Source organism: Lactuca virosa, chromosome 1 (genome assembly GCF_052849685.1).
Source record: "Lactuca virosa cultivar CGN04683 chromosome 1, Lactuca_virosa_CGN04683_v6, whole genome shotgun sequence".
Taxonomy (NCBI): domain Eukaryota; kingdom Viridiplantae; phylum Streptophyta; class Magnoliopsida; order Asterales; family Asteraceae; genus Lactuca; species Lactuca virosa.
In genome coordinates this window covers 207,645,786-207,666,965 of record NC_136426.1, presented here as the reverse complement: position 1 = coordinate 207,666,965, position 21,180 = coordinate 207,645,786, and positions in this window count along the sequence as shown.

Here is a 21,180-nt window from a genome sequence, read left to right as displayed (position 1 = left end):
TTTCAAGTATAAGAGAACACTACAACACTACACGTAAACTAGTTAATACAGGGTTGTGAGGCACTACTTCAATTGTATCCACCAGGGTACGGAACTAAATCCTATACAGTATAACCAAAGTCTCCTAGAGGGAGAGCATGAGATTTGTGTATAGATCTATACGGGACTAACAATCCCACACCTGAACTGTTAGCTACAGTTAGGCCGGCAGGCCTGGGGTGACAAATGTCATACCATTCCGACACCTGAAGAACGTTGCAGAGGTCACTAGGTCACATCAAGCATGGTTATACCAAACTCATAAGAGTATAAACTAACCATTTGTTTACGGGATTTCAATTCTTCAAATAGTTTTATTTTAATTAGTAGAACTATTATACACTACAACTGGAGGATTCCAACGAATACAAATACATGGTTTTATTTTAAGTAATAAAACTACTATACATTATTTTTGGGAGCCAGGGTTTTCATACAGAACAATACTATACATTACTGGTGGTAGCGAGGATTTTCATACAGAACAATACTATACATTACTGGTGGTAGTCAGGGTTTTCATACAAAGGTTGTCATACAAACAATACTAAACAATAGAGCTGGTGGAATCCAGACATACATACAAAGCTATTCATATATAATTATAGAATACAACAATGAACGTACATTTTGGTCTTAAGGCCTAAGACTACTTTCCACTACTAAAGAAAATATTGGATTTTCTTGAGAAACATACAAAAATTTTCACAGATTCAAAGACAAGACTTCATTACAAAAATATTCTTATGAACTCACCAACTTAAATGTTGATACACTTTCAAAACCACTTGTATTCTCAGGGAACCGGTAGTCAGGTACACCCGCAGGTTTTGAGAAGACGGAGCTTTTAGAGTCGGGTCTTTTATACGTTTGTTATACATTTTGTTGACATACACATTATGTATCAAACAGATGTAAATACTTTATTTATTCAATGTAATGGTTGTGTTTACTTTGATTGCTATGATGTAATTGTTGTGATACTGTACATGACGTCCTTGATGGGTTTTGAACATTCTAACACTCCTATGGTGTACATGCAACCCTAGAAACCTTGGATCTATGTTTGACTAAGATACATGCAAATAATTATTTTTTCCAAGGTTCTTATCCTTACTAGCATGGCATGGGGTACTTGAATCAAATAAAGCTAGTAGAATTACTTACCTTGTAGTTGTAGTTGATTGCTTGGAGTTTGAGAGCCTAGCACCAATAGTGTGGATGCCTGAAATGGAAGTCACAAATCACCACAAACTTGGAAACTTGAGAGAATAGTCACAACCTTTCTTGAAATCGGCCCTCTTAGTATACTCACCACAACTAGTGTGATTTCAAGAACCAAAGCCTCCTTTATATAGTGTGGTGGATTAGGGTTACATCCATCTAAACCCTAATACCCATGTCTTTTCACTTCCATGAGATCCATGGGTTAAAGCTCCATGGAGTATCCATGGACTTTCCATGGAAGCCTAGCCCATTCCAAATAAGCATTAGCCCACACTATATAAATACAAGAGCCCATATTTAATTAGTCATACTTTTGATCTCTAAATTAATTCTAAATTAATTATAGATCAATACTAATTAAATAATATGATTTTATATAATATATTAGAACTTATAATATATTAATAAATCATAACTTATACTATTCTCAAAAGATTATCCATAAATTGTTCGGGTGAAGTGCAACCCAAATGGACCATGCCGAGTCGGGTCAAGTACATACCAAATATAGTTATGGACTTAGACACTATATCCAATAGTCTCCCACTTGGATAAGTCTAATAACTATAGTTGCAAGTATGACATCAGGAACCGATCAACAATCGTAGCTCTTAAAACTCTGTTGAACTATGAAGCGCCATTTTAGATAAGTGATCATATAATCCTCTGTTCTAGATATCAGCCGGACAAATACATGGAACATGGTCTTGCTTATTTTCCAGCATTTGTTTCTCGATTTCCGATTTGTTTGACATAGAACTTAACTGAACACATCAATTTAGTTCTGACCGGGCCCGGTACATAGGTCAAAACAAAATCATCGAGGGGCCCAGATATCGCTTCTAATCCTAGAAGGAACAGATAAACTTCGACTCATATGTTTGCTCTACTACTTGTTAAATTACACACAAAGGCACGTTTTATAACATCGAGTTACCAATGCGTTTTCGTGCAATCAATTCATAACCAACTCATAGGCAACAATTCATATCTCTAGGTTTGAAGATTTATATGATATTACCGTCTCACGATCACTCGAGATTAAATTCCATGAAGTGATACCAGTGAGCGTGGGTTGAATCCAATACTCAGAACTTATGAGCACTCATGAGTGTTGTAGCCCCGCTTTGTCTAACATTTTAAACCTCTACAAGCCAACCCATGACAGTCTTGATTCATATCTACTTCCAACATATGACCGACTGTGGAGTGTTTGAATAATATGATATATACCATAACATAATTATTCTGGAAGTTAAAACATGCAAAAAGAAATAATAGTAAACGATTGACAAGAGATAGCAACACTTTACTTATAAATAACAACTTTTATTTATCATCAAATGTCAATTACATATTACAAATTTCAAGATTATCTAACTACTAAAACTAATATCATCCTTCAGCCCTATGCTCCGAGCATGCTGGAGATGCTTAACCCGAGTCAGTCCCTTCGTGAGGGGATCTGCTGGGTTCTCATCCGATGATACCCTCTTTGCCACGAGGATTGCTTCTTCTATTCGATGTCTGATGAAGTGATATTTTCTGTCAATGTGTCTGGATCTCCCATGATCTCTTGGTTCCTTGGCTAAGGCAACCGCACTATTGTTGTCACAGAAAATCTCCATTGGCTCCTTTATAGCTGGTACAACTCCAAGGTCTCCGATGAAGTTCTTTAGCCATATAGCCTCCTTTGCTGCCTCGCTTGCTGCTATGTACTCTGATTCACAAGTGGAATCCGCCACTGTATCTTGCTTGGAACTTTTCCAAGTAATTGCCCCTCCGTTTAAGGTAAAGACCCAACCCGACTGAGAGCGGAAATTATCCCTGTCAGTCTGGAAGCTAGGATCACTATATCCTACAACTCTCAAGTCATCACTCCCACCAAGGGTAAGGACCCAGTCCTTAGTCCTTCGCAGGCACTTAAGAATATTCTTTACCGCTGTCCAGTGAGCCTTGCCAGGATTCCCCTGATATCTGCTGACCATGCTTAAAGCAAAGGCAACATCAGGTCGAGTGCAGGTCATAGCATACATGATCGAGCCTACAGCGGAAGCATATGGTACTCGACTTATATCAGCTATCTCAGCCTCTGTACTCAGACTCTGAGTTTTACTCAGTCTGGCATTACACTGGATAGGTAACTCACCTTTCTTGTAATTGTGCATGTTGAACCTTTTCAACACTTTGTCCACATAGGTGCTTTGACTAAGTCTAATTAGTCTTTTACTCTTGTTTCTCAAAATCCTTATCCCTAGGATATAGGCAGCTTCTCCAAGGTCCTTCATAGCGAAACACTTACCAAGCCAGGACTTTACTTCCTGCAAGGTTGGGATGTCATTTCCTATGAGTAGTATGTCATCCACATACAATACCAAAAAGCTAACTATACTCCCACTAGCCTTGACATAAACACACGATTCATCTTCACTCCTCGAAAAGCCAAACTCTTTGACTTTCTCATCAAAGCAAAGATTCCATCTCCGTGGTGCTTGTTTCAATCCATAGATGGATTTCACAAGCTTACACACTCTATTAGGGTACTCTGTGCTAACAAAACCCTCTGGTTGAACCATGTAAACATCTTCAGCCAACTTTCCATTAAGGAAAGCAGTTTTGACATCCATTTTCCATATTTCATAGTCATTAAATACAGCAATGGCTAACAGAACCCTAATAGACTTAATATTGTCCACTGGTGAAAAGGTCTCATCATAATCAACTCCCGGAGTTTGAGAATAACCCTTTGCAACCAGTCGTGCCTTGTAAGTGTGTACATTACCATCCATGTCGGTCTTCTTCTTGAAGATCCATTTGCAGCCAACTGTCTTACGATCAGGTACATTGTCAACCAAGTTCCAAACTTGATTGTCATACATGGACTGTATCTCGCTATCCATAGCCTCTTTCCATTTAGCAGCCTCAGGGCCTGCCATGGCTTTCATGTAGCTGTTAGGCTCATCCAGACTCACCAGTGTCTCATCACTGATAAGTGTCTCACCTTCCGTAGTAATATGGAAACCATAGTAATGCTCAGGTGCATTCCTAACCCTTGTGGAACGCCTCAAAGACACAGATTCTTCAGTCGGCTCAACAGGAGTTTCCTCCTCAGGTTGAGGGCTAGGGGTTGAGGTTCCTTCACCACTTGACTCTTGAATTTCCTCAAGGTCAATTTGCCTCCCACTGTCTCCTTGGCTTATGAATTCTCTCTCTCTCGAAAGACTCCTCTTCTTGCTACAAAGACTACATTATCACTGGGTCTGTAGAAGATGTAACCAAAGGATTTATGTGGGTAGCCGATGAAAATACACCTCTCGCTTCGGGGTTCGAGCTTATCGTGAGTCTCGCGTCTCACAAAAGCCTCGCAACACCAAATCTTGATGTGGTCTAGATAGGGAACTTTTCCAGTCCACATCTCGTGAGGTGTTTTGGCAACCTTCTTTGTAGGGACTAGATTAAGGATATGGGCGGCAGTCCCTAAGGCATACCCCCAAAATGAGATTGGTAGCGAAGCTTGACTCATCATGGAACGAACCATGTCCAACAAGGTCCGATTGTGTCTCTCAGCTACACCATTCAACTGAGGTGTCCTAGGAGGTGTCAATTGTGAGATCATCCCACATTCCCTGAGATAGTCGAGGAACTCTGAACTAAGATACTCACCACCTTGATCGGATCGAAGCATCTTAATGTTCCTGCCCAACTGATTCTCCACTTCTTGCTTAAACTCTTTGAACTTTTCAAAGGTTTCTGACTTATGCTTGATTAAGTAGACATATCCATATCTACTAAAATCATCAGTAAAAGTCACATAGAAGTGATTAGCATCTCTTGTGGCGGTTCTGAAGGGTCCACACACATCTGTGTGTATGAGGTCCAACAAACCTTCACCCCTAGCACAAGTGCCAGTAAAAGGTGACTTTGTCATTTTACCAAGCAAACAAGATTCACAACTATCATCCGACTTTAGGTCAAATGACTCCAAAACTCCATCCTTTTGGAGTTGGCCTATGCGTTTCTTGCTTACATGTCCAAGACGACAATGCCATAAAGATGCTTTATCTAAGCTAGTGGAAGAGTCAATACACAATACATTATTTCCTAGTTTATCTACAACAGATACATTTTCATACACACCATCACAAGGTAATGCTTTAAAATAAAGAACATTATTAAAGAAAGCATTAATACCACCATTAATATTATCAAAATAAAAGGTAAAACCTTGTTTATATAATGCATGAAAGGAAATAACATTTCTTGCCATTTCTGGCGAATAATAACATTTATTCAAATCTAATGTAAACCCACTATTTAGCAATAAAGAATAAACTCCTATCTTGGTGACAGGTGAAGCTTTCCTGTTTCCCATGATCAAGTTTATCTTTCCCTGCTCCACATTCTCACTTCTTCTTAGTCCCTACAAATCAGAACATATGTGAATACCACAACCTATATCAAGGACCCAAGACTTAGAATGAGGTGAGTTATTAGTCAATATAGTGTATATACCTGCATGGTTGGGTTTTACTTTCCCATCCTTCAAATCCTGCTGGTACTTTGGACAATTTTGCTTCCAGTGCGACTTTTCATGGCAATAGAAGCATTCAGCCTCATTAGGGTTAGCAGAAGGAGTGACAAAACCTTTCTTGGTTTTGCTTGAAGAGGAGCCTTCAAGGGTCTTACCCTTGGTACCCTTAGAAGGGTTCTTTCCCTTCTTCCCTTTGCCATGCCCGATTGCCAAGACATTGGTCGTAGTTGGAGTAGGAGTAGGAGTGGTAACAACCGACTTACCCTTTAGACCACTTTCGGCGGTCTTCAAGAGTCCTTGAAGTTTTCTAAGGGTGACTTCTTCTTTGTTCATGTGATATGTCATGCAGAATTGATCATAACATGATGGTAAGGAGTGCAAAATGATGTCTATTGCTAACTCCTCGGGGAAGTTCACATTCAGCTTCATTAGACGGTCCACATACCTTTTCATTTTCTGCATGTGGCCCATGATGGGTTCACCATCCTTCATTCGGTTTGTTATCATGGAGGAGATTATTTCATATCGCTCTTGACGAGCACTTTGATGCTAGCGGTCCATCAAGTCCTGGTGCATCTCAAAAGGATAGTAGTCCTCATAGGACTTTTGGAGCTCGACTGTCATGGTGGCCATCATGATGCATGCTACTTTTGTAGCTTCTCTTTCATGTACCTCATATTCAGCAAGCTCTTCAGGAGTAGCAGTTTGCTCGGGTACCTTCAGCTCCTTGTCAAGAACATATTCTTTGTTCTCATACCGAGTGACCATCCTGATGTTTCTGATCCAATCTGTAAAGTTGGATCCATCAAAGATGACTCTCCCACAAAGATTCATGAGAGAGAAGGAGCCAGTAGGGTTTGAGCCAGAAGCATTGTTATTGGAAGACATCTGAAAGGAAGAAAGAGTAGATTAGATTAGATATAAAGATAGTCCTTAATAAAACACCCAAATATAATATTAAGGCTAGGACCCAACACAATATTTTATAACTTAGAAGAGGGATTCCGTAATCTAAGCTATAAGATATTTGAAGGTAGGTGAATGACGATTCACCAATTTCCACCATGAAAAACGAAATATTTAATTAGGTTTTAATTGGTTTAGAAACTCCTAGATTCTTTGAGATTCATTGAACTTTTTCAATGGCATGTTTCAATCTCGAGTGTGCCCTTCAAGTTTTGTGACTGGGATGTCGAGGATCACAAAACAAGGTGTGAAGTAACCATGCAAATTACTTGGTACCCTTAATGTATTACCCCTCAATCGATGTGCCGGTTAACCACACACACTCCATCGATACTATGATAAACATTAAGTCACTCTTTGCCTACCTTGATAAGTCCAGGTTAGTGTGCCGGTTAACCACACACGCTCCACTAACGACTTAATCAAAGTGCAAAGTGTAATTTCACGGATTAGCACCTTATTCACATTTTGCTAAAGTAACTAAGATTGGGAATTTAATAAGGTTTAGTTACTTTAGTATATTCATCATACTTAAATGAGAATTATAGTCATTGTCCTACCTTTTCGGCTAACGACCCTCCACCGATCAAGGAAGCGGTGGGTGAGAATGGACACTCATTAAGTTGCCATTTTATAGGCAACAACCTTATACCCCCCTTATAGACCGGCTTCGTGAATGAGGCCTACTAATGGTAAGACGACTTTATTCTTATACATATATATATTATTAACTTATAATATTATAAAGTATAAGGGTTGAATTTTAATAATTAAAATTCTAAGGGTTGGAACTAAAGTTTTAATATGACTTTACTTGTTCCAAAACTTGAGGGCAAGTTTTGTAAACTTTCAAAACTTTACATTTCTCATAACTTATGAGTTAATTGAGTATTAAAATAAAGACTCTTCATTTTTATAACTCATGTGTTCTTATAATGGTTTTTAATTAAAGTGTGACCTTTGGTTTTCCATAACTTGAGGACAAGTTATGGACTCCATTAAAACACATAATGATCAACAATTAAACTACCAAGGAGGTTACAAACAATTCCTATGATCATCTAGTCTCATAAGTTCAAGAACATGATTATCAATAATTTCAAGAATCATAAATAACTTATATAAAACTTGTAATTTTTGATAATAGCCATTGAAAATGGATTAGAATAAACATTACACCATCTAAAACAAGTTTTATAACACCAAAACAGTTTAGGGTAATGTTTCTAGTCCATTTCCAGCAGCAAAACTCGAAAATCTGGACACTGCAGCCTCTACTCGTCGAGTGCATGAACAGACTCGACGAGTAGCATGCATTTCTTCATGGACTCGTCGAGTCCCACCATGGACTCGGCGAGTTCATACGTGCAGTGAACAAAAACTTCGATTTTCAAGTACTTTGCATCAAGTATCAAGTAAACAAGCCTACACTCTGATACCATTGATGGGTTTTGAGCATTCTAACACTCCTATGGTATACATGCAACCCTAGAAACCTTGGATCTATGTTTGACTAAGATACAAGCAAATAATTATTTTTTCTAAGGTTCTTATCCTAACTAGCATGGCATGGGGTACTTGAATCAAATAAAGCTAGTAGAATTACTTACCTTGTAGTTGTAATTGATTGCTTGGAGTTTGAGAGCCTAGAACCAATAGTGTGGATGCCTCAAATGGAAGTCACAAATCACCACAAACTTGGAAACTTGAGAGAATAGTCACAACCTTTTTTGAAATCGGCCCTCTTAGTATACTCACCACAACTAGTCTGATTTCAAGAACCAAAGCCTCCTTTATATAGTGTGGTGGATTAGGGTTACATCCATGTAAACCCTAATACCCATGTCTTTTCATTTCCATGAGATCCATGGGTTAAAGCTCCAAGGAGTATCCATGGACTTTCCATGCAAGCCTAGCCCATTCCAAATAAGCATTAGCCCACACTATATAAATACAAGAGCCCATATTTAATTTGTCATACTTTTGATCTGTAAATTAATTCTAAATTAATTATAGATCAATACTAATTAAATAATATGATTTCATATAATATATTAGAACTTATAATATATTAATAAATCATAACTTATACTATTCTCAAAAGATTATCCATAAATTGTTCGGGTGAAGTGCAACCCAAATGGACCATGTCGGGTCGGGTCAAGTACATACCAAATATAGTTATGGACTTAGACACTATATCCAACAGTCCTCCACCCCCGAACGTTTATGCCGTCTCGGTTTGGGGGTGTAATAGAAGACTTGGACGAAATTCTATAGGGCCTGCTATAGATTTTGTCCACTCCTCCTAAAAGAGCCCATCAACCCAACTTTACAACTATCAATGATTTGAAAAATTAGCCCCCGTTCTTTTAATTAGTTCCTTTAATCCCAAAATTAATATCAAATTAATTTCTGATTAAATAGTAATTAAATAATATGATTTGTAATTAATATATTATTCTTATAATATATTAATAAATCATTTATTAACCTCTTTCTCCAAAAAGTCATCCTGTCAAGTTGCTATGGTGAAGGCAACCCAAAAGGACCATGCAACTATCAAATCAAGTACATACCAATCATAGTTATGGGCTTAGACACCTAATCCAACACATATAAACATATAATCATATAAACAAATGTTATAATCACAAAGATAATAGCATACAAAACAGTCATCGAGCCCCGCCCGGCATTGAGCCCCGCCCAGTAAACATATACACATAACACATGCAAGAGTCACGTAGACAACTAGCATACTAACATATCAAACCATGGACCGACATTGGTGCCTTCGACCCACTAAGCACAGTAAGGAAACTCACCTCACAGTCTGAAAGAATAGCTGCATCGAGCACTACTCTAAAAGAAGTCTTTACCGGTCACCTATACAATTAACATGAACCCAAGTCTCAAACTATAATCAAATTAACTAAAATCCCCTTAGGTCAAGCTTGGTCAACCCTGGTTAAAGTCAAAGTAAACATTCAAGGTCTAAAAGTCAATATTTCCTTCCCAACAGAGTACGCATTGTGTACCAAGAGAGTACGCCTAGCGTACCGCCAGGTACACCCATCATACACAACCCAATCCCAAAACTTCATTAAGAGCTTATTCCGTTAAGCCCTTACGTCCAAAATTCAGATGCAAGCCCATAATGATATCCTAAGTCATAAAGTTTCCAACTTCATGACTTTGCATGGCTATAAAGTGCTTAATGACCAAAACCCTAAGTTCTTAACCCATTAAGACATCACAACTCTTGTATGGAAGGGATGTAAGGGCCAAGATCACATTTTTCTGGTTCATAATAGTTCCATAATGGATAAAGTTTCTAACTTTATCCATTAGAATGGTCCCAATAAAAAAAATCTAGTCTTTAAGTCTCAAAGGGACCCAAAAATGGATCTTTTTCAACTTAATCCATTAAGTACAAGTCTCAAACCTCAATATCTGAATCAAAATGATGTTTAAATGGATAAAGTTTCCAACCTTATACATAACAAGGTTGCAAACTTTCAAGATCTAAACTTTATGCACTTAAAGTAACCCAAAGCTCATAACACCCAAAACTAGCTAGATCTGATAATTTCATCATTAAGATTCAAAATTTATACCTCTAGAAGAAAGATCAAGGTGGACAAAGTCTGGATCTACAAGCTCCAATGCAACCAACACTTCTTCAATGAGTTCTTTCTTCTCCATGGTGCACCAAGAACACTCCAAAGCACTTAAAAACACCTTATTTTTGCTCATAGTTCTCAATCTAGGGTTAGGGTTATAAGAGAGGGTGTTAGAGAGGTAAAGGTTGATAATGGAGTGGGCTTGGGGAAGTTAAGGAGCTTAAATAGGGGTCAAACCACGAAAATAGGGTTTGGGCACTGATCGCTATGCCCATCATACTCAATTTATGCCCAACGTACTCAGGCATACTCAGTACGCCCAACGAACTCAATCTAGGCCAAGTGTCCGCGGCTGACCCAAAAATCGTCCATACTTCAAAATGGTCGTAACTTCTTCGTTCCAGCTCCATTTTCGACGTTCTTTATATCCACGGAAAGGTATGGAAGAGCTCTACAATATTATTTAAATATCTTGGACTAAAAAATTCTCGAAAAAAAATCCATATTTCATGCAAGAACACAACCTATGACTTTTCCCTTTCTATCTTCGGCCCAAAACATAATTCAAGGGTTAAATATCTTATACAACATTACCTCCTTCCACAAGGACTAAAATTTGCCTCCTTAAGGACCAAATCCTTACACAATCGACTTCCAGCCCATGGCCCAGAAATGGCAGGAAACATGACGTTATAGTATCAAGGATTGTCTCCGCCAAATATCGCTATTTAATCGATATCTGTCCTCCTTAGGGGTTCTAAGGGTTTTTGTTCATCTTTAGTCGTAGAAAATCGCAGCACACCTCCAGGTTCTGACCTAGAATTAATTTTATAATGTTTCCAAAAAAATCATGTTACCAGGTTGTAGTAGAGGTCTCACCACGTCGTGGTGTTGTTTCCTGTACCCGCCGAGTTTTCCATGCAATGCATCTGGGAATCTTGTATGAGTTGACATGTCACCACGTCATGGTATGTATATGACCACGTCGTGGCAGATACTTTTTGCATGGAATTTCTTCTTTGATGATTGCTTCTAGTTCTTAGCCTCTAGCCCAACATTTTAATTTCTTTGTCCTCGAGAATGTCTTCACCGCTATAAAAATGAAATATAAACATATTAAGTATCTTATATCTCAAATCAGAACCAAATGTATCTAAAATTAACAAGATATTACACAAAATACATGACTAAATATAGCAATATCATTGACAACCTTCATCAAGCACCACTGTTGACCTTCTTCATTTCCTCCCAATGTTCATCTCCATCTCCTCTGGTTCAATTTTGGTTGAGCCGACACCATTCACGAATCTGATTTTTCATAGGGGTATGGGAAATAGTTACATTAAACTCTACTCCCGTCGGCGAAACCATGGCTAAGGTGGATGCAGATAAATAACAAGGTGTGCCTTTCTATCTTGTATGTGTGTCTTTGTTGCAGAAGAACAAAATTCACATCATTCGTTTCTTTGTGTGTGCGTGTGTGTATCTCGTTGAACTGGGAGAAGATTATGGTTCTGATCTGATGTTGATAGTGGTGTATCGATGGTGGTGTTGGTATCTAGTTATGAAGCCAATGTTGGTGTTGACGTCTCTAGTATTCTTTTATCAGATTATAATTACCTCTCATGTGCATATTTAACTGGAAGCATGTAATTTCAATTGTGAAAACCAAAATGGTTGCTAAAATTGATTTTATTGGATTTATCGTTCTTTTTATTGATGTGGTCTAAAAGTCCAACTGATATATTTAGTTTCTCAACAATTTCATATCTTGATGTGTAACGTCTCGAAAATCGTGGCATAAAAAAAATTTAGATTAATAAATCGTTAATACAGATTGTTTCCATAAAACCAGAGTAACCAATATTTAGCAAAACATCATTATACCAGAGTTATTCATAGAATGCAGAAACATGTGGTGTGTGCTCTGCTATCATACCGAGCTCTTGAATTTGAAAACCGGAGTACCTTAAATATAAACTAAAAACCGTAAGCACAAAGCTTAATGAGTTCCCCAAAATACGATACCACATACAACCACATATTATCATGCACATATATATAGTTGCCATGGACTCTCCCCATGGTCTTTATCAACTATGCCATGGGCTCCCCCATGGTCTTTACCTGGAATGCCATGGGATTTCCCCCATGGTCTGACATCCAATTGCCATGGGCTCCCCCCCCTTCCGGAGTCTTCCATGCAAGTATTACAGAGACAACTAGCATACCATATAACACGTAATGGGCCGACATTGGTGCCTTCGACCCATGGATATAGTGAGAAGACTCACCTCGCACTGCTGAATCATACAGAAACACTCTTCACTGCTGGCTGGCAGATCCACGAACTATCAATAGGAAAACAACACCCAATTAACAATTGGGTTCTAATCAATAACCATAACTCCATACCTGGGGTAAATAGACCATTTTACCCCTAGCCTAGCCTTGTCTAAATCTAAGACCCAAACTTACAATCAGAAAGGCCCAAAGGCCAATAAATCAACCATTGGCCCAATTTTCCAAATTGAGCCCAAACCCCTTACATAGGCCTTACCTTAAGGCCCAACCATTCTTTCTAGTCCAATACGATTTGCATTCTGATGGCCCATTAACCGATAATTTTCCAAAGCCCAATTTTCCAAATTGGGGCCAGACCTCTCCAACGGGCCTTACCCTAAAGCCTAATAATTTCCTTAGTCCAAAAGCCTGCTTTCAGATGGCCCATGAAGGCCCACAATAATTAGGTCCAAGAAATGGCCCAAATTGAGCCCCACAAATGTGAAATCCGTTATGACTAAGTACGCATGGCGTACCCAGCTGTACGTTGCGCGTACACGCTTGATGGCTTGTACGTTGTGCGTACAGACTTGTACGCCCAACATACTCCTCTATTAAGCCCACTTTTACCATTAAGCACTTAATGCCTAGCCCAAAGGTTCAAATCACAGATCTGAGTCCTAAACCATGTCTAAATCCATAAAGTCACTGACTTGGTAACTTTGCATGCCCAAAACGAACCTAAGCTCAAAATACAACATTCTACTATCATGAAAATGGCCCCAACTCATGCATGGATGGATTTAAACTCTTAAGATACCAACTGTATGGACCTCGAACATCAGAAACCCTAAGAGGGATAACTCAAAGCTCCTGGAATGGAATCAAGACCACTAGATCTCATTCATTGGACCAAAATGAACCAAAACTCATAAATGGTTGTTAGGCGTGTCAAAGCCAACAAATAAAGGGGTAAAAATAACTCTTTAAACACTACTACTTTGTATTAAAAATGTAAAACAAGGTAAGTAGGGTCGATCCACAGAGACACGAGATAAATGCTTATACCCTTTTTGCATAAGGTACAAATGAGATCACAAAAGAGGGGGGGGGGGGGTTAATTCAAGTAAAAGACTGAAATTTTGAGTAAACAATTGATCAAATAAAATAAAATTAAGATTTATAAAATATTCCAACTCTATGCAAGACTAATTAGCAATGTGATTCAAGGTATGAAATGATATTTGTTAAATTCTATCTAAGTTGGTACTTAGAAATGCTAACAAGCTCTAGCAATTCACATTCACCATTTTAATTAATTAAAATAAGTTCTTTAGTTAATTCTAATCCAACCAATCTAGTCTAAACAAGTTCTTAGAATAGGTGGAAAGATTGCATTATGATTTGTGTGAATTTTACCAAAAACATTCAATACTCCTCATAAACTTGGAAGTGTAAGAATGTGTGAATTTGATTTACACATAATTATTCTAAGAAAATTCAATCTAGTGTTTGTTACTTGTTCTATATGAGAAAACAATTACGGATTTTGTATAATTGATAACTTGAATGAATCAACCCTAACTCAACTGGCCAAAATGAACTAGAATTGAAACCAAACTTTCAATTAAAACAAAATCAAATTCACTAGATAGCATTTAAAACAAACACCAAGTCAAATGATTGAATTCACACACACAATAGTCAATACATGACGTTGGAGAATTAGGTTTCTAGCCACTCATGACTAGAACAAAACAAAAACCTAGAAGTTGAAATTAAAGTCTTACAAATTGAAATCCAAATGAAATCCAAGTGTTTCCAAGTGACAATTGCCTTCAAAATGCTCCCTAAAATCGCCTCAAGAACTCACAAAATCGACTTAACTCTTTATGGAACCGGTTGCACCCTTTTAAAAAGAAGAAAACTACTTTAAACTTACGACTACGTTTACACGGCCCGTATAAACACAAAGGTAAACTTTACACAGCCGTGTAAACACAAAAAGTACGCTGCACAATTTGGTCAGGCCTTCAAAGTACAATGCTCGATAGTATGCGTTTACACGGCCCGTGTAAATCTCTAAATGGCCAAAATCTTCATTTCATTGATATCTTCCTCCTCGGTGCTCCGCAAGTCCCGAAAATTCATCTACATCTCTTATTCATCTCTTCAAGTAAGATCCTACCTCCAAAAGTCCCTGAAATATCACAAAAGCGTGTGAATGAAATTGCCTCATGAAAAATCACGAAAAACATGCAAAATGCATGAGTTTAAACCTAAATGCAATGCACTTTTATGGAATAACACTACAAAATGGGTGCACAAAATGCACCTAACAAATCTCCCCAAGCTTTAACCTTTCTTGTCCCCAAGAAAGAACAAGAAAAATTTAAACCGGAGAAAAAAAAAATAAAAGAGAAGAAAAAAAAAACAAAATCAAAACTTTTGAAACTTAATGCAAAAATCAAAACAAACATGAAAAAGATCCAACCCAATTAACCTCGTTTTGTAGCATAGTTGAGAATGTATCTGTAGTGCCTTGAGTCAACTTGGCTTTAGTCTCAAAATATTATGTAACAATAGAAATAAGACTTTGGCCACTCCCTAATGCAACTCAACAGAATTAAAGATCACAACACTTGTTCCCTCTTAATAGCATCAAGTCAATTCATGGAACAAATTATTGTCTTACTCTTGTGAAATTGTATATGACAAAAATATGCTCAATCACCTTTGTTTTACAAAATGTAAAAATGACCGACTCCAACTATTTGTTCATTAACAACAATCTTTTTCTTAAAAATCTTTTCTAATAATTCCCTAAAATTTACCCAGATTGGTTACAAATTTCAAACCATTTACACTAGTCAAAGTAATTAACATTTAGTTCCAATATCATAAGTTCAAGTCCAAGTCCAAAGGAATCTTTTGGCAGCCAAGCATTTTCCCTAAACATATTATTCAATTAAACTATAAACATGAATATATACAAATATCTAATTACATTTTCCTACAAATAAAGCTCATGGTTTTCTTTGAAATCTGTGTAACGGGCTTTCAACCAACACATCCAGACTAGATGACCTTAGTGTGCTAGATTTAAAAAGATCCCTTGGGTTTACTTGCCCGAACCTCAAAGGCCACATATTAGCTTTATTTGGGTACCTATACATATTTATATTTTTTTGTTATTATTAAGTTCATGACTTTCTATGGAACCCGTGTAGCGAACTTTCAACCCAATCAGTCCCAAACTATTCAGCTTTTGGAGATTAGGTGTAGAACACCCCTCGGAGTTTACTCATTCGAGTCCCAAAGGTCACAGATTAACATAATAATATATTTTTTTAATTGAAACAAAGATAACACATAACACTCTTATTAATTTATTTGCTAGGCCTATTTCTTTATATTTTCGTCATTGACTTTTCTATTGTGGGACACCTCACTGTCTATTACCGTGAGCGGCTTCTAGATATTTTTTCGGGGGACTGAAGTCAACATGCAAGACCCGTACGTATAGTTGGAAACTATGTCCCCAAGAAGGAAATATAAAAGGGAATGAGTAGAAAGGACTTTTTAGAGCGTTGGAAGGCTCGGGACATTGAAATTTTGTATTCTTTTTATAAATTTTTAAATTTAGCACTTTGGGTTCAATTGAGCACTTACTACTCATAAGACCGGTCATGCGTCCCAAAGATTGACCCATACCTGCTGTTATGCTCAAATGTTGATAATCTTCTCACTTTCTGTTTTGCACAAGTAGCTTCGGGTGGTGTGTACGTGTGCGATTAGCTTGCTTTTAGATTTTTCAATAAAAAAGAGCAAGTCTAGTCTCAAGGAATACGACTCCCTTACCAGCTCAACTGTTTTGAGAAGATTCGGTTGCTTGGTATTGGATCAAAACTTTTTTTAGCAAGAAATGCAATGCATAAAATTTAGATTCAAAATGCAAAAATATTAAAAGTAGCATAAGAAGAAAATCTTTTGGTTTTTGAAAAATTTATATGCAGAAAAATGAAAAAGAAAAAGCATTATGTAATATGTACAAAACTACATGTAACCTACATGCAACGGGATCTATGCATGGATGGATGCCCCCCCCCCCCAAGCTTAAAATAAGCATCGTCCTCGATGATTGGAGAGAGGCACAGCCGGCCTAGTAAGAGCCGAGTGGTGGAGGATGTGGTGGGAATTGTGGAGGGTAGTAGGGCTAATAATCGGTATGATAATATGGGGGCCACTGGGGTTGAGATGTTGATGGTTGTTGCTGTGGTGGAAGGACAAGTACTCGGTAGAGATCGGTCAGCAAGTGATGTATGTTTTGGTTATGTTGCTCCTGAACGGACCATCGTTGATCCTGCTCGGCACACCACAGCTCTTGCTGGGCCCAACGCTCCTCCTGAAGATTACAATAGTCCTGAAATTCGGAAGTGTGTTCAGCAACACCCGTATAAATCTCTCCTACGTCCTGCTGGAGGCTCGTGTAATGGTGGTCTAACCGTGGAAACTCGCCCATGTAGATGTTGTGCTCGGGAAAGGGAATGAGGCGAGATGAGCTGGAGGCACTTGCAATTAGGGCAGGAGGATGAGGAGTGGTGGTTGGAGGTCTACAAACTGCAGTAACACCCAAATTAGACTGGATGTGCCAATTTGTAGATGGGATGTCATTGGCCAAATCGAGTATCTTCTTATTTTGGTTATCAATACGTAGATACTCTTTACTATCGACTGTCCAATGAACATCCCCATTGGAATTGCGGTGAAATAGGTGCATAGTCTCAATAACATCAACTGATAAACGAGTGCGGCTCGGAATTATATCGGTTGGGTTATTGGGCAAATGAAGTCCAAGATGTTCAGCTATAATAGAAACCATTCCTCCACAATGAAGCTGACCACCATTGCTCAAGGAGTTTTTGAGCATTTCTTGGATTACCCAACACCTGAAGTGAGGAACTTCCTCGGGCTTGTGAATCATGCACCATAAAACTTCCAACTCCTTCTTGTTTGCCTTGCTAATCTCTTCTTGAGGAAACAAGAGAGAAGCAATGATCCGGTGGGTGACTTTAAGGACCGGATGTATGATGCTAGAAGAATTTGTTGTGCCTGATTGAAACTCGTTTTCACAAGAGATGTTTGTCCAAAATCTTCCGCAGCTTTGCTTAAATATGACATTTTTTCTACCATTTGTCATATATACATCCCTTTTTGCCTTTGGAGCACTAATAATATCACAAAGGGTGTCGGCATGAATCTTATGGGATTGATTGAGCAAACGGAAGGTAAGGATATGTGTTTGGTAATCAAAGGCGATGGATGACAAGAGTTCCAACATGGGTGTTTGATAGCTTAATGCATGGAGATTCAATAGACCTTTCCAACCTATATTCTTCAAGAGCTTGTGCACTCCTTTATAGATGTGAAGGTCCTTAAGGGCTTGGATGTCCACAAATTTTTGAGCCCCTTTTACCCTTCATATAAGGCTTGAATACAAAGTCTCTTGTAAATTAGACTAAAAAATTAGACCAAATTCATATGGGTTTTCCATGGTATGTTGGTCTTGTTGATCGCTAGATTCTTGACCACCCATATGTGAGGTCCCAATTCTAGCCCTTTTTCCACGGGAAGCCATTGCCCAATGAATTCAACAAAGTTTTGCACACAATGTAGGACAATTTTGAACTCTAGAATATGCACAAAAACTAGCAATACCACCAAAAATCACCCCAAAAGAATGTGGTTCTAACTATATGCACAAAGAAAAGAGTTTGGAAAATTTTTACCAAATTATGGTTGTTAATGGTGTTAGGATGATGTAATATGCTTCCTCAAGCTTATCCTAAAAGAAATTACAAACATTAGCTCGAAATTTGGAGACCCAAAAATTCTAGGGTTTGCTCAAAACCCCCAAAATCGGCCATTAGAGGGTGAAATTGAGATGTAAGACAAAGAAGATGAAGAAAAGAGAAGATTTTCATACTTTGGAGCTTGATTATTGAAGAAAAATTGAGGAAGATGGAATGTTGTTGAGGTTTTTTTTATCAAAGGGGGCAGTAGGAGAGAAGAGGAGTCGCAGGTTGTGTGAAAGGAATGAGCAAAAAAATCGAGTTTTAGCCTTAAAATCGAACAACTCTGTTTTTACGTTTACACGGCCCGTGTAAACACAAGGGTAAAATTTACACGGCTGTGTAAATGCTGCATGTTAACTCTGCTGGCTGAACGTTTACACGGCCCGTGTAAACCATAAGTATAAGTTTACACGGCCCGTGTAAACCTCTCAGAAGGCCAATTTTTTTTTTTGATTTTTTCACTTTTCTAAACATGAGAAACAACTTGGAAACTTGAAAACGAAGAAAATATGATGGAAAAATAAGAAATGACAAAAATACCCCCGGGTTGCCTCCCGGTTAGCCGCCCATTTTTAATGTCGTTGGCTCGACTTGGACCCCAATTATTTGTCAATCTTGGTACTTTGGATCCGTTACTTCTTCCACTTCTTCGTTTTTGACTTGAAATCCTTCATAATAAGGCTTCAAACGATGACCATTTACCTTAAAGATCTTCCCGGTTTTCTCACTTGTGATTTCTATTGCACCATGCTCAAAAACATTAGTGACAACAAATGGCCCCACCTAGCGGGACCTTAATTTACCAGGAATCAATTTAAAATGAGAGTGGTAAAGTAATACCTTTTAACCCTTTGCAAATACCTTGCATGCAATCATCTTGTCATGGTATGCTTTTGTCCTTTCTTTGTAAAGAACTTCATTTTCATATGCTTCATTACGGATTTCCTCAAGCTCTTGTATGTCAAGCTTCCTCTTCTTTCCCGATTCACTTAGATCCATATTGAACTGCTTGATTGCCCAATAGGCTCTATGATCCAACTCAACGGGTAATCGACATGGCTTTCCGAAAACAATACGATATGGAGATATCCCAATTGGAATTTTGAGTGTAGTGCGGTACGCCCACAAAGCATCATCAAGACATGTACTCCAATCTTTCCTTGTTGTATTCACAGTTTTCTCCAATATACCCTTGATTTGTCGATTGCTCATTTCGGCTTGTCCATTTGTTTGTGGGTGGTATGCTGTGGAGACTTTATGAGTAACACCATACTTCTTCAAGACACTTCCAAGCATACGATTGCAAAAATGTGTACCACGATCACTGATTAAGGCTTTTGGAACACCAAATCTGGAAAAGATGTTAGCCTTCAAAAAATCTATCACAACTTTTGAGTCGTTAGTACGGGTAGCTTTTGCTTCCACCCACTTGGAAACATAATCCACAAACAAAAGAATATAAGTAAAACCCGAAGATGATGGAAAAGGTCCCATTAAAATCAATGTCCCAAACATCGAAAATCTCACAAACTGAAATGGGATTAAGGGGCATTTGACTATTTGAGCTTAAAGAGCCCATCTTTTGACATTTATCACAACTTGCACAAAATTCATAAGAGTCACGGAAAATACTTGTCCGGTAGAATCTGCTCTCTAATACTTTTCTTGCAGTTCTTTGAGGACCAAAATGCCCTCCACAAGCATAAGAGTGAGAAAATGTTCAGATAGAAGATACCTCATGTTGATCCACACATCGTCTAATCATTTGGTCAGCACAATATTTCCACAAATATGGCTCATCCGATATGTACCTTTTGGCTTCTTTCTTGATTTTGTCTTTTTGCCATCGAGTCAAATCTGGTGGAAATTGATTTGTGACGATGTAGTTCACAATATCAGCATACCATGGGGCAACTTTTGCTGAAGATAGATTCTCATCGGGAAATGCATCTTGAATGGGAGTTGAGTCATTGGGAGAAGCAATTCTACTAAGATGATCAGCTACAAGGTTTGACTTTCTGCTCTTGTCCTTGATTTCACTATCAAATTCTTGTAAGAGTAATACCCATCGAATGAGTCTAGGCTTCAAATCCTTCTTTCCAAGTAGATATCTAATAGCTGCATGAATAAACAACCACTTTAGAACCTAGCAAATATTGGCGAAATTTATCTAAAGCAAAGAGAATAGATAGCAATTCTTTCTCAGTTGTTGAGTGGTTGCCTTGTGCACTATTATGTGTTTTTGAGGCATAATAAATGACATAAGGAACTCGATCTTTTCTTTGCACCAACACTGCACCAACTACATGATTGCTAGCATCACACATGATTTCAAAAGGCAGACTCCAATCCAGTGATTGAAGTATTGGTGATGATATTAACAACTCCTTCAACTGATCAAAAGCTTGCTTTCACTCCTTGGAAAATTTGAATTTTGCATCTTTTTGTAGGAGCTCACACATGGGACGAAATATCTTGGAAAAATCTTTGATGAATCTTCTATAAAAACCTGCATGACCAAGAAACGAGCGTACCTCACGAACACAAGTAGGATAAGGTAAAGACTTAATGACATCAATTTTTTCTTTGTCTACCTCTAGACCCTTAGAAGACACAACATGACCAAGTATGAGACCTTTATCAACCATAA